Source organism: Paroedura picta, chromosome 6, assembly GCF_049243985.1.
Source record: "Paroedura picta isolate Pp20150507F chromosome 6, Ppicta_v3.0, whole genome shotgun sequence".
NCBI lineage: Eukaryota > Metazoa > Chordata > Lepidosauria > Squamata > Gekkonidae > Paroedura > Paroedura picta.
Genome location: NC_135374.1, coordinates 74,445,008 through 74,459,966, shown reverse-complemented (window position 1 = coordinate 74,459,966; position 14,959 = coordinate 74,445,008). Strand labels below are relative to the sequence as shown.

The following is a 14,959-nucleotide window of genomic DNA, read 5'->3' as shown; positions in this document are numbered from 1 at the left end:
GAAGCCTGAAAAATTATTTCAGGGTTTCCTTCATGGTCAAAAGGTTGAGAAAGACTGCATTACAGTATAGCCATATTATTTTTAAATAGCCAGAAAGCCCATTGCAAGCAGGAATGCAATGGGCGCTAGGACCCAGTGGACACCGGGAGGTGCAGATCTGTGTGTGTATGTGTGTCTCCCTCGCTGCGTGTCTCAGTGTGCCTCGCAGCAGAAGGCAGAGCAGGTAATTAGGACTGGTTTGTAGGAGGGAAGGAGGGCTGGTGTGCAGCTTGGGGCAGCTCTCTGTCTCTGTCTTCCTCTGTTGCAGCAGGAGCATCTCTCTCTGTGTCTCTGTCAGCAGCTTGGGGCAGCTCTCTCTGTGTCTCTGCCTCCCTCGCAGCAGGAGCGATAGGAGGGAATGAGGGCTTGTGTTAGGTCTGGCAGGGCCCTGGGTGTCTCTGTCTCTGGCCCGTCTGAGAGGTCTGGCAGGCCCCTGGGTGTCTCTGTCTCTGGCCCGTCTGAGAGGAACATAGCTAGCATCCAGGGAGGAAGGGAGGGAGCTGTAGGGGCAGGCCCAATCAGGGTGCAGGCCCAATCAGGGTACAGCTAGCATTGCTGGCTGCACCCTGATTGGCCCTATTCCAACTTGGAAAGCCGGACACGTCCCACCCCCCAGACTGTTTCACAAATACATAGAGGAACCATGGATAAAGATAAGATTATATGACTTACCGTATTTGCCGGCGTATAAGACGACTGGGTGTATAAGATGACCCCCCAACATTTCCACTCAAAATACAGTACTATGGACCACTATGGACAGCTATGTCTATCCCAACTGAAGTGCACCCGGCGTATAGGATGACCCCCTCCCCACTTGGAGGCATGTTTTTCAGGGGGGGAAAGTAGTCTTATACGCCAGCAAATACTGTAATCATTTTATTCATTTAATTTTATACCACCCCTCACTGTGGTCTTCATAGAGAAAACAATGGCACTTTAAAGGTATTGCTGATCAGATATGAAGCACACCCTTCACCCTAGCCAATCCTGTCTCCTCAACAGGATCCTGGATTCTGAAATTGTTAGGAGTGGAACTGATGAAATTGGGAATCATGTTGTGGAGCAGTGTTGGATATTGCTGACTCACTCATACCTGAAATATTAGGCGTTTTATTGGATTGGATTGGCAATATTTGATTGCACATCCATAGCTGATGGTATTCTTCTGCACTCAAATGCAGTACCATTGTGTTTAGACTGCTTTGTGATTAACTATGGTTACTTGCAGCAGATGATCAAAACTAATTAGAGTCTGCTAAGAAATCATGACTTGTCTGCTGCCAGATAGACTAGACTTCATCAGGGTATTTCACCACTTTGCAGCAGTAACTGTGTTTCCTCAGGCTATGTTATTGAACAAGCCAGGATTTCGGAATTAAGTTATTATGCTATTAATTGTGTTTAATAATTGGAATTTACAGCTCTTGTAGTAAAAAGAGTTAAGTGTCTGGCAAACATTTATACATCACATTGCACATTAAACTAGAACAGTGTGACATCTGAATGTCACTTGTGTAATCTGATGATAATTCAGTTAGTTACCAAATAAAAATTAATGAGTACAAATTCTGATTTACAGAATCTGTACCCTTACACTGTGTTTTAAATTTTTAGGAGGAGGAGGTATATTAGCGTATTCAAACACTTTTCACATTTCAGGAGTTTCCTGATTCTATCCCAAAATATAATACACTCTTCTGCCCTTTGTATTGAAATTTGTTTTGTTTTTCGAAGATACTCAACACTGTCCATTCTAAGAGATTTATGTAACTGACATGCTTAATTTTTCACTGGAAGTGTTTAGTTGTCTTGGTAACCTGTATCTAAAATTGCTGAAACCAGGGCAGCTGCATTTCAATTTAAACAGGAAGGTCTGTTCAGTTATCCTGCATTTAAATCTTGATATACTAAGAAGTAAAAGTATTTTAATAAATACTGCACGGGGATATCTAAGATATTTGTGGCTGGATTGTAGGCTGATAAATCCAACAATTTCATGAAAAGATTTTATATAACCAATTTTATGCTATTTTCTCATTAAGGCATGGATTTTTATTGAATATGATTAACCTGGATAATCCTTTAATTCAGTGGCTGAGGCATTAAATTCTGTGGTTACTATAAAGCACTGGGTCATGTCTGACCCTTGGGGTGACGCCCCCTAGCATTTTCATGGCAGACTCAATACAGAGGTGTTTGCCAGTGCCTTCCCCAGTCAGTAATGTTTACTCCCCAGCAAGCTGGGTACTCATTTGCGAAAACACACATGCATGATATGCTGCCTAGCCAAATGAATTAGTGATTAATACCCATTAAAATTGCTAATATGTATTCCTAGGTAAGCACCAAATGCTAAGATGCTGTCTAGTGTGTGCATATATGTGCATGTCTGAAAGAATTCAGGCTGTTCATTTAATTAATGTTTACTGGAGCCTGAATCCTTTTCCTGCTAGAGATCTATACCTTTCTGCTACACTTCTGACCTGTGCATTTGAGGCAGCCAGTATTCAGTAGCAGTGCTTTATTATCTCCTCTGGTAACCATTTAAAACTTCAGATCAAATTACTCTCAGGTTATAACATCTTTCCAGCTCTTTTCTTAGCTGTGTATGGCTGTGAAGGTACTTGACTTTTCCTGGTAAAGTGGGAACTTGACCACTATCTCTGGGGTTGTTCTCCCTCAAAACCCCATAATTTTTGCCCATACCTTGGAAAGGTATACCTTATAAAATACAAGATCATATAGTGGTGGAAAGCTGAGCCGTCTGGAAGGGCGGTATAAAAATCTAATAAATAAATAAAATAAATAAAGTGATGTCAAGTTGCAGCTGATTTATGGCCACTCTGTAGGGTTTTCAGGGCAAGAGGTGTTCAGAGGTAGATTGTCGTTGCCTGCCTCTGTGTAGCAGCCCTGGACTTCATTGCTGATCTCCCATTCAAGGCCCAACCAGGGCCTGCTTAGCTTCTGAGATCTAATGAAATCGAGCCAGCCTGGGCCATCTAGGTCAGGACAAGGCCATATACCAAAGTTTAGTTCACTGGTATGCTTAATTCACAAATATATAAAAAGAAGCTCAGAGTGGTTTGAACATGTTTTCTCTCTTTTTTGAATTCATTCGACAGCTGGATACATCTCACTAAAACATTTGAAACTTCATACTATAAATTGTTCTTAGTTGTTTCTTCTATTTATTAAAAAATGCTTCTATGCCACTTTTCTGCCTAACTCAGGGTTTACAAAGATATGCATGAATACTTGTAAATACGTTAGGATCTACTGAAGTGAGAGATGGAGAAAGAATAAGGTTACAATTTAAAATAATTGTAATTCTCAGACTTAATCTGTCTACTGTTGTAACTTAGTGAACAATTCTGAGTAGGCCTATTGAAAAGTAATTCCCATTTTATTAAATAGGGCTTACCCCAGCACACTCTAAAATACTTCTTAGGGTTGCAGGCATGAAATTGCCATCAATCATTTTCAATTGATGCTTTCTGCAGCATTTTACTCCATTATAAAGTAGACATCAATTTGCTACTGGAAATCTAGATTTATATGGTCATACATTTTTAATCAGAGTGCAAGCAATCCACAATTTTACTGTGCCCCAATGTCAAATCAAGTTACCATTACTGAATATGAGAAGCATTATTTAAAGATGAAGTTAAAGCTTTGCTCTTATACCAGGTGAACAGTAATGTTTTTAACTGAGAAAAGGAGGAAGCAAAGAGGAAAAATATGGACTTTAGCCTTGGACAATAAGATATCCAAGGGAACATATTTGACAGGTAATTTTAGTTGCAAGACTCACTGGAGGTAGAATGGGATGGACAGGAGGCGCAGGGAATCAGTAGATGTAATCTGTGATAAAAGCCTTGAAATTTGCTGAGGACACTGACGGACAACATGTATAGGGAAAAAAGATGAGGGCCCAACTCTGATTCCTTAGGGACCCCAAAGGAAAGAGGCAAAGTAGTAGATGTTCCCCATATAAATATTGTTTGGGATACTAGACAATTAGGAAAAGTAGACATTAGTACATAGTGATTCTTGCAAGTATAATTATGTTTTAAGACTTTATGTAAAAAGATGTTATATTTGTTTCATGAATTTTGAATTCTGCTTCACTGTGTGCGTGAGTATGGTTCTTGAACTCTAACTACATATTGACAAAATAAGCCCTGTATCTAAATTTTGGAGCTATCATTTAATTATTTTGTATTTATGCTGTGTATAGAATCATGAAATTACAGAGTTGTAGAGTTAGACGGGACCCTACAGGTGTAGGGTCTACCTTTTGTCTACTTTTTCCACTGAAATCCGGGTGGATTACATAGTGCAATATGATTAATAGGGATGTGCATTCAACTAAATCGAGCCTCCCCCCAAAAAAAACCTGAAAGCATACCTGACTATTTTTATCAGGTATTATCTAAATTGATGATTACAAATGCTCTGTTCTGAAAGGCTACTGGTATAGCTGAGCCCAAATAAAAGCCACATATATTTAGCTTCAATTTGGAGATAACACCATTTAAACCGTTTCCAAAGGTATTTTCATCAGTGGTTGTTTTTTCAACTTAGTGTTTGGTGTAGTGGTTAGGTATTGCCAGTTTGGTGTAGTGGTTAGGACTTCTAATCTGGCATGCCAGGTTCGATTCTGTCTCCCACTCATGCAACCAGCTGGGTGACCTTGGGCTCGCCACAGCACTGATAAAACTGTTCTGCCTGAGCAGTTATATCAGCTTTCTCTCAGCCTCACCCACCCCACAGGGTGTCTGTTGTGGGGAAAGGAATGGGAAGGCAACTGTTAGCCGCTTTATTGGCCTTTGGCTCACAGGTATGGGAAGTTTTAGCCAAAACTAAACTCCGGGGGGCAGACACGACTTCGCACCTAACAACAACATATAATTTGTATGTGGGAATGATGGACAAAATATATTTTTACTAGCTTCAAAGCCCGTTCCTAAGAATGGGTCTTGAAAGGGTCCCCTCCCCTGGCTTCTGACCAGGCAGCTTAAGGGGGCCTTGGCCAGCAGCTCGCAGCCAGATCATGTGGGGTGGGTGGGGGCTGGGCAGCTCGTTAGCAGGGCCGGGACAGATCTCTTTAGCAGCAGCTAGTCAGCTCTTTAGCAGTCCTTAACAAGCAGTCAGCAGGCCGGGAGGCCCTTGTCAGCAGGCCCAGCCTAGAAGGCCAAGAGGCCCTCGTTAGGAGGCCCTCCACCACAATACTTTGCCCAGGACCTCTCCCCTTACCTGCTGCTGGCTCCAGGCACTGAGGCATCTGAGAGCAAAGAAGCTAGGGTCCAGGGATGGAGGGTGGGAGCTGCAGGGGCAGGGCCAAGCAGGGCAAAGCTGGCTGCACCCTGATTGGCCCTATTCCAACTTGTACAGCCGGACACGTCCCACCCCCTAGGCTGTTTCATAAATATATAGAGAAACAACAATGGATAAGGATTAATTAACTCCTGCCTGTTCAGGAACCACTTCCAGAGCCATCAAGGAACAAAATCTGGTTGAGAAAGCCTGCATTAGAGTGAGGTTTATCCGTTTTTACTTTTTCACTAAACCACTTGTTTCTTCCGTGAAAGGGAAAGAGCTTTGTATTCTTGAAAAGCAGCGTGTATCAGAATCTGATTGGTTTCCTCTTTGCTATCAGCATTGTGCATAGAACTGTTTGTCCTAAAACCGTCTCCTTGGCAACATAAACCTTTTTGCAGGTTATATAATAAATTGTGTATGCTGTTGAGGTCTTTTTATAACTTAAGAATCTAGAATGGTTTAATGTCATTTGTACAAAAGTTAAGATCTGCTGTAGTTTTTTTCTGTGCTTTAAGTGATGCATTTATTTAGGTTATAGTGCTTAATAGAGCTTATTAAAGGTTATTACAGCCACAAAGCTGTGTGGGCATCTTTACCTACTTGTTAGAAGTTTTAGGTAACATTTCTATAGCTTAAGTTTCTATGATTTCATATAGTGTAGGTGTTCTCACCTTTAGTTCTTTTTCTCATGACTAATTAAGAAAATGATATGATAATTGCAATAAATTCCTGTATGATTCTACAAGCATTTATTATTTATATTTACACCCCCCAATATCTTAACGTACCACATTATTTGATATCAGTGGCTAAAATTGATGTAGGCAGAGGAAAAACCCAGTTAAGTGTGTGGCTAAGATTAGAATGATTTTAAGTATGACATTACAAAGTCATTCGTAATTGTGCTGACTGTTGAGGTCTCCAGTCAACTGCTTTTATTACTTCAGTTCAGTTCAAGCTTTAGTGCAGTCATTCAGACAAAGTCATGTATAGACAGAAGCATAAGAGACCAAAACAATATAGTCAATAAATGTAATACAATTTAAAACATAAAATAAAACTTAAAACTATATTACTTTGGAGCGGCACAAATCTTAGCTGAATTGTCACTTGGGGGGGTCTCGTCACTTAGTAACCTCTTGCTCGATCTACATCCTGATGTTCTGGAAACTTTAATGAGTGGTTCAGTCAAATTGCCATGAATGTCTGCATAAGCAGGGCAGTGGAATAGTATATGTTCTCTTGTTTCAATTTGGCCACTCCCACAAAGACAGTGTGAGGAGGATGTTCTTATAGTGACCCTCTACTAGGGCTGAGGGCAAGACTGAGCATCTTGCAAGGGTAAATACCCTTCTTTGTTTATTTATAACTAGCTGAGACAGATAAGTAGTAGGGGCCAGAACATATCTAGTTTTAACTGGGGCCAAAAAAAGTTGGAGCTTTAATCAGGTCCAGTCGACATTGATTATCCAGTATCTGCTGCTTAATTAATGTTGCAGCTTGATCATGAGATAATTTAGATAGAAAATATGTGGAAAAATCCAGATTTTGGATTTCACTCTTGGCAACCTTAGTTCAGTATGATTGAAAGTTGTCTTTCTTAACATGTAGTATTATAAACTTTCCTGGCTAGTTGTCATTTCTTTAAATATTTCTTCTTTTCTTTAAATGTATTTCGAGCAGGAAACCAAAACCAGAGAAACAATTGGGCCTTGAGAGGCCCAAGGAATAAAGAGATTGCTAAAAGAAAATAGGATGATGGCAGAGCAGCTCAATGACTTTTTTTGCATCTGTATTCACTGTGGAAAGTGGGCAGTATGTATCCATCTCCCAGCCATTGTTTTCAGGAAGGAAATCTGAAAAGCTGAGTCAAATTGAGGTAACAAGAGAGAAACTTCTAGATCTGCTGGGGAAATTAAAAACTGGTAAGCTTCCAGGTCCTGATGGCATACACCTGAGAGTTCTTTTTAAAGTAAAATATTTTAAAAAGAGAAATAAAAGTATACTGGAAATACATGGGGGTACAAAAAGAAAGGGAGTTATACATATAATTATTCAGAAATTGCTTTACACTACATAATATATTGAACAAACAAGTGAGGGGAGGCACTCCCTAACATCTTCCACCTCATAATCTTTTCAGCAATCTTTACTTGAGTTATTATAACCAATCCATTTTGTCACTATATTATTATTTTATTATTATTATTTTTATCCTGTATTATACACCTCATCAGATATTGCATATTAAGGAAATAAAACAAGTTAAAATCAAATATAACTATTATTCAAATTCTGTTTTGTCATTTTTCTTTAACAGTACGTATATCTGTAGCTATATAGATATATCAACTATAAAGAAAAATGAGAGTAGTGGTTGAATATAAATGATCAAACTGAATTTGAATAATAGTATATTATATATATATATATATATATATATATAGTAATTTAGAATTTAAAACAGTATATATGTTTTTGTGTGTATGTATGTATGTATATATGTATGTGTGTGTGTGTGTGTGTGTGTGTATATATATATACATACATACACACACACACACACATACATACATACACACACACATATATACATACATACATACACACAAAAACATATATACTGTTTAAAATTCTAAATTACTTCCCAATATGAATTTATCTCCTGATTTCATAATAAACTTTCCATTTATCCTCAAACTTTAAAAATGCTGTTTTTCTAATGTGATGTTAATTTCACCACCGCTGCATAGACAGCTATTATCCCATTCTTCTATACTTGGACAAATATCAGACGTCTATTTTGCTGCATAGATAATTCCAGCCATCTGATAGGCAGTATAATAGGGCTAGGTTTATAGATATCTGAATCAAGCAGAAAGTATTAAGGGAGTTTGGCAGGGAGGTATGGCCAGCTGACGTAACTTCTGGGCTCCTTGAAGCCTGAAAAATTATTTCAGGGTTTCCTTCATGGTCAAAAGGTTGAGAAAGACTGCATTACAGTATAGCCATATTATTTTTAAATAGCCAGAAAGCCCATTGCAAGCAGGAATGCAATGGGCGCTAGGACCCAGTGGACACCGGGAGGTGCAGATCTGTGTGTGTATGTGTGTCTCCCTCGCTGCGTGTCTCAGTGTGCCTCGCAGCAGAAGGCAGAGCAGGTAATTAGGACTGGTTTGTAGGAGGGAAGGAGGGCTGGTGTGCAGCTTGGGGCAGCTCTCTGTCTCTGTCTTCCTCTGTTGCAGCAGGAGCATCTCTCTCTGTGTCTCTGTCAGCAGCTTGGGGCAGCTCTCTCTGTGTCTCTGCCTCCCTCGCAGCAGGAGCGATAGGAGGGAATGAGGGCTTGTGTTAGGTCTGGCAGGGCCCTGGGTGTCTCTGTCTCTGGCCCGTCTGAGAGGTCTGGCAGGCCCCTGGGTGTCTCTGTCTCTGGCCCGTCTGAGAGGAACATAGCTAGCATCCAGGGAGGAAGGGAGGGAGCTGTAGGGGCAGGCCCAATCAGGGTGCAGGCCCAATCAGGGTACAGCTAGCATTGCTGGCTGCACCCTGATTGGCCCTATTCCAACTTGGAAAGCCGGACACGTCCCACCCCCCAGACTGTTTCACAAATACATAGAGGAACCATGGATAAAGATAAGATTATATGACTTACCGTATTTGCCGGCGTATAAGACGACTGGGTGTATAAGATGACCCCCCAACATTTCCACTCAAAATACAGTACTATGGACCACTATGGACAGCTATGTCTATCCCAACTGAAGTGCACCCGGCGTATAGGATGACCCCCTCCCCACTTGGAGGCATGTTTTTCAGGGGGGGAAAGTAGTCTTATACGCCAGCAAATACTGTAATCATTTTATTCATTTAATTTTATACCACCCCTCACTGTGGTCTTCATAGAGAAAACAATGGCACTTTAAAGGTATTGCTGATCAGATATGAAGCACACCCTTCACCCTAGCCAATCCTGTCTCCTCAACAGGATCCTGGATTCTGAAATTGTTAGGAGTGGAACTGATGAAATTGGGAATCATGTTGTGGAGCAGTGTTGGATATTGCTGACTCACTCATACCTGAAATATTAGGCGTTTTATTGGATTGGATTGGCAATATTTGATTGCACATCCATAGCTGATGGTATTCTTCTGCACTCAAATGCAGTACCATTGTGTTTAGACTGCTTTGTGATTAACTATGGTTACTTGCAGCAGATGATCAAAACTAATTAGAGTCTGCTAAGAAATCATGACTTGTCTGCTGCCAGATAGACTAGACTTCATCAGGGTATTTCACCACTTTGCAGCAGTAACTGTGTTTCCTCAGGCTATGTTATTGAACAAGCCAGGATTTCGGAATTAAGTTATTATGCTATTAATTGTGTTTAATAATTGGAATTTACAGCTCTTGTAGTAAAAAGAGTTAAGTGTCTGGCAAACATTTATACATCACATTGCACATTAAACTAGAACAGTGTGACATCTGAATGTCACTTGTGTAATCTGATGATAATTCAGTTAGTTACCAAATAAAAATTAATGAGTACAAATTCTGATTTACAGAATCTGTACCCTTACACTGTGTTTTAAATTTTTAGGAGGAGGAGGTATATTAGCGTATTCAAACACTTTTCACATTTCAGGAGTTTCCTGATTCTATCCCAAAATATAATACACTCTTCTGCCCTTTGTATTGAAATTTGTTTTGTTTTTCGAAGATACTCAACACTGTCCATTCTAAGAGATTTATGTAACTGACATGCTTAATTTTTCACTGGAAGTGTTTAGTTGTCTTGGTAACCTGTATCTAAAATTGCTGAAACCAGGGCAGCTGCATTTCAATTTAAACAGGAAGGTCTGTTCAGTTATCCTGCATTTAAATCTTGATATACTAAGAAGTAAAAGTATTTTAATAAATACTGCACGGGGATATCTAAGATATTTGTGGCTGGATTGTAGGCTGATAAATCCAACAATTTCATGAAAAGATTTTATATAACCAATTTTATGCTATTTTCTCATTAAGGCATGGATTTTTATTGAATATGATTAACCTGGATAATCCTTTAATTCAGTGGCTGAGGCATTAAATTCTGTGGTTACTATAAAGCACTGGGTCATGTCTGACCCTTGGGGTGACGCCCCCTAGCATTTTCATGGCAGACTCAATACAGAGGTGTTTGCCAGTGCCTTCCCCAGTCAGTAATGTTTACTCCCCAGCAAGCTGGGTACTCATTTGCGAAAACACACATGCATGATATGCTGCCTAGCCAAATGAATTAGTGATTAATACCCATTAAAATTGCTAATATGTATTCCTAGGTAAGCACCAAATGCTAAGATGCTGTCTAGTGTGTGCATATATGTGCATGTCTGAAAGAATTCAGGCTGTTCATTTAATTAATGTTTACTGGAGCCTGAATCCTTTTCCTGCTAGAGATCTATACCTTTCTGCTACACTTCTGACCTGTGCATTTGAGGCAGCCAGTATTCAGTAGCAGTGCTTTATTATCTCCTCTGGTAACCATTTAAAACTTCAGATCAAATTACTCTCAGGTTATAACATCTTTCCAGCTCTTTTCTTAGCTGTGTATGGCTGTGAAGGTACTTGACTTTTCCTGGTAAAGTGGGAACTTGACCACTATCTCTGGGGTTGTTCTCCCTCAAAACCCCATAATTTTTGCCCATACCTTGGAAAGTTTCTAGGTTAGCTATGATATAGCATCTCAATATGCTGATTATCAGAGAGCCCTTCTGAATTAAATTCTTCATATTCCAGAAAAGGAAAACAAATCTATTTACTTCATTTATACTCTGCCTTTCTCCCCATTGTAGATCCAAAGCTGCTTTCATACTTCTCTTTCATTTTATCCTTACAGAATTCCTCTTTGTCGACTAATTCTTCTGGGTAGACTAAGAATATGTGAAATGCCTCAGCAAGTTTGCATGATAGAGTGGACATTCAATCCTGGGTGTCCCAGATCCCAATCTGATACTCATCAGTACACTACTAATAATATAATGACTAAAAGTAACACCAGTAAACAGGAAACAAATAGAGACAGTGTTACTTGGGCTGTCTTCACATAGACCCATTATGCACAGGGGTTTTAGCGTGTGTTCGGGGTGGAATGGCGGCGACTAAAATCACCGATAACGCACGGAGTCGGCTGCAACCGGCCGCAGATTTGGTGCACGCCGCCTAAAAAGTTGCGATAGCGGAACGCGGAAGAAAGTGCAGCTTCCCGGGCGACCAGGGCACAACCGGAGGCGCCGCCGAATTGACCGCGTGCATAATCAGGGAGGCCAGAGGGTCGGAGGCAGCGCAACCGCTCAAGCGGCTGCCAGAACGAACGGCGGCGCAGGCCGGGGGGAACCCAAGGGAACACGGACGGAAAGGCGGACGGAGAGCTCACAGTGGAGGGGGGCGAGGTGATCGCTGCGGCTAGGGATGGCAGAGAGGCCGGCCACCCACCTCCCACCCATTCCCAAACACACACCTCAACCACAAACAAGAACGGAGGCGAAGTCTCTAAGAAAATACAAAAACTTTATAAAACAGTGTGAATGAACAAAGCACAAATATACAATACTAAGCTTAAAGTAGGGAAAACAATATAAAGGGGAAACCTCTGGGGCAGAGGAACCGGGGCAGCAAAGAAGGGGAGAGGCGAACTGGGAGTAAACTAAGGGGAAGGGGAAACATGCTCCCTCCCCCTCCGTGCCTGACAAATCTGGCAGGGCTGCGCCTGCGCAGGCTGCTTCCGCCCTTCCTGGCCTCCGCCTCCGACGCTCGCCAACGCAGCGGCGCGCTCGCCTTGCTTCCCCTTGGCTCCGCATCGATGCCTTGACACCCGCCGCTCCAGGTTTTGCCTCCGTCACGCCCCATCCCGTGCGTAACCGGTTTGCTTCGCGTCTTCCCCCTCTGCGTTTTCCATGTGACCCGAAATCACCTTTTTGGCGGCCGTACATACTGGGCCGTAGAGATAGCCAGATACTGTTTCTGAACTAGGGATATTGTTTAGATTTACATCTTTAAAGGTTTGAGTTTTTCATCCATTTCCACACTGAAATTCGCCTTTTCAGGCACAGACCTGAATTACCCCCTCATTTGTCCTACAGCAAAGGAATCCACAGAAAATTGGTTTTCACTTTTTGAAGTGTTGGCTAACAGGGTTTATCTCAGAGCTCTTCAGTGCAGAAATGCCTGAATTAATTTTTTTGTAGCCGCCTTTTTGAGTGTTTGGCCATGCCCCTTTCCTCTCCGCCCTGCCTCACCCTTCCCAACCTCCTCCTTCCTCCCCCCATTCCGAAAAAATCTGCCTTAAAAAAAAAAAAAAGAGTGATCATTTGGGAGGTCTCGAGTTTGTCAGATTTTAGAAATGTCCATGTCTCTGATCCATATAGGAGGATTTGCAGGATTAGTGCCAAGAAGAGATGAACTTTGGTCTCTAGAGGCACCATTTGAGTGTGGCAAATGCTGATGTTGCTTGGCCATTCCTACTGTGGACTTCAGTGGTAGATGACACTTTCCTTTCTTGCACCAATGAGCCTAAGTATTTAATTCTTTGACTTGTTCAATTTGGGCTCCATTGAGAAATACATTTGTGGGTGATCTATCTGTCGTTATGACTTTGGTTTTGACCACATTTATTTTTAAACTGTAAGACTGGGTGATGCAGGCAATGTCATAGAGGATGTTAGTAGCTTCTGCATCTGTATTGGCATATATGGCACTATTATCTGCAAACATTAAATCTATTGGGAAGTTGTTTAGGCTATATTGAACATGTCTATTCTTGAATACTTTTCTCATAATGGCATCAACTACGATGTTAAAAATTAGGGGAGAGACCACATCACCTTGGCACACTCAGTCTGGATGGTGAACTTGTCTGATAGCTCATTTCAAATTCGCACTTGGCTTGTTGAACCATCATATGCTGTTTGGAGGAGTGTGATTATTTTTTTTGGGGGGGGGCACATTTTCAGTTTCTAGTACCTTTCATAGAGAAGTCCAGTGGATACAGTGAAAAGCAGATTTGAAGTCAATGATGACTGCTCTCTTTCCGCATCTAATTCTTTCCTCTGCTAATTGACGGATGGTGAACATTTGATCAATACATTGAATAGCAAATTATTAGTAATGGTTGTTTCCCAACTTTTCTATTTGAAGAACACTGTACCCTATCTGCAACAACTTCCTGATGACAAAAAAATTATTGGCAAGGGTCATCTAGTTCGGTGGTCCCCAACCACAGGGGCCTGGTGCCGGGCTGCGGCTCCCTGCCTCCGCAGGACTGCAAACGCGCATGTGTGGCTAGGTCACGCATGCACGTTTGCACCATGCGCGGCTGCAAACGCACATGTGTGGCACTCCCTGCATGCGCACATTCGTGGGAGTGCCACGCATGCGCGTTTGCGGCCGCACATGGCGCAAACGCGCATGCGTGGCCGGGCGATCGTCCTCCCTGCCGCTGCTGGTCTGCAGCCTGAAAAAGGTTGTGGACCACTGCCTTAAATGGTAGGTCCTCAATGTGGGCCAGGATCTTTAGTGGAAGAAATTAACATGGTAGAAATTAACATGGCATGTCTCCTAAGGATTACAGAGGAGGTCACAGCACAAGCAAATATGTTAGAAGTGTACCTTCCAGCAATCAATTGCTGAATGGACAATCTGAGGGCCTCCAACTAGATCAGCGGTCCTCAGCCTTTCTGAGGTCAGGGACCGCCTCTGGGGGTGAGGGGAGAGCCGACAGCCTGGGTGCCGTGCAAACGCACATGCACAGTTGTTGCGCACGCACGTTTTCACCACCTCGCTGTGGGGGGGAGGCAGGCGCATCATTGATGACCCCTGCTCTAGATCCCTGCCCTTCATGGCTCTTAAAATGAGTGGGTAGGAAGACTGCTGTGGGAGATAATAAACTGGTCCCTCACTACCAGATGATCTAAAGGAGGTGGTAGTTTACACTCTAGTAAAGAAACCATCACTAGACCCATGTGACCCAGCCAGCTAACACCCCAAGTCGTATACCATGTTCCTGGAGAAAGTGGTTGGGTGAGTGGCCACAGACCAATTGTTAGTATAACTGGAAGAGACATTGGTCCTTGACTCATTCCACCCTGGCCATGGAGTGGAGATGGCTCTCATCACGCTGATGGATGATCTCCAGAGATAGCTGGACTGTGGTGGGTCAGTGCTGCTTGTATTATTAGATCTTATAGCAGCATTTTACTTATGTATAACTGTTTGTCATAAAGTTGTCTCTGCAGGCACACATCTCTCCCTCCTACCCTGCTACAAACCACTTTACTCTGAATTTACTGACATAGCAATGGGCAGAGAGAGAGGAAGGGGCCCACTCTGGAACATGTGACTGTTAGTCAAGAAAACAGCTTCAACAGCTCTGATTGGAGAGGCCCCTCCTATTCTGTTGCTAAACTGATTTTCCAGTGGCGGGCTTGCATGCATACACAGTACCTCTTATGAGCCTGCACAGAGATAACTAGATGAACAACAGTTACAGGTAACAGCAACACTATTTTACCCACAAGTTGAATCTCATTAGAGTGCAATCCTACCAAAAATTTAACTGATT

The 14,959-nt window shown here is 42.0% G+C and overlaps 1 protein-coding gene across 14 annotated transcripts in view; it reads left to right on the top strand.

Annotated features, from left to right (window-relative positions):
* Positions 1-14,959, top strand: part of CNKSR2 (connector enhancer of kinase suppressor of Ras 2) — a 222,645-nt gene that overhangs the window by 59,326 nt on the left and 148,360 nt on the right. The window lies entirely within an intron of this gene.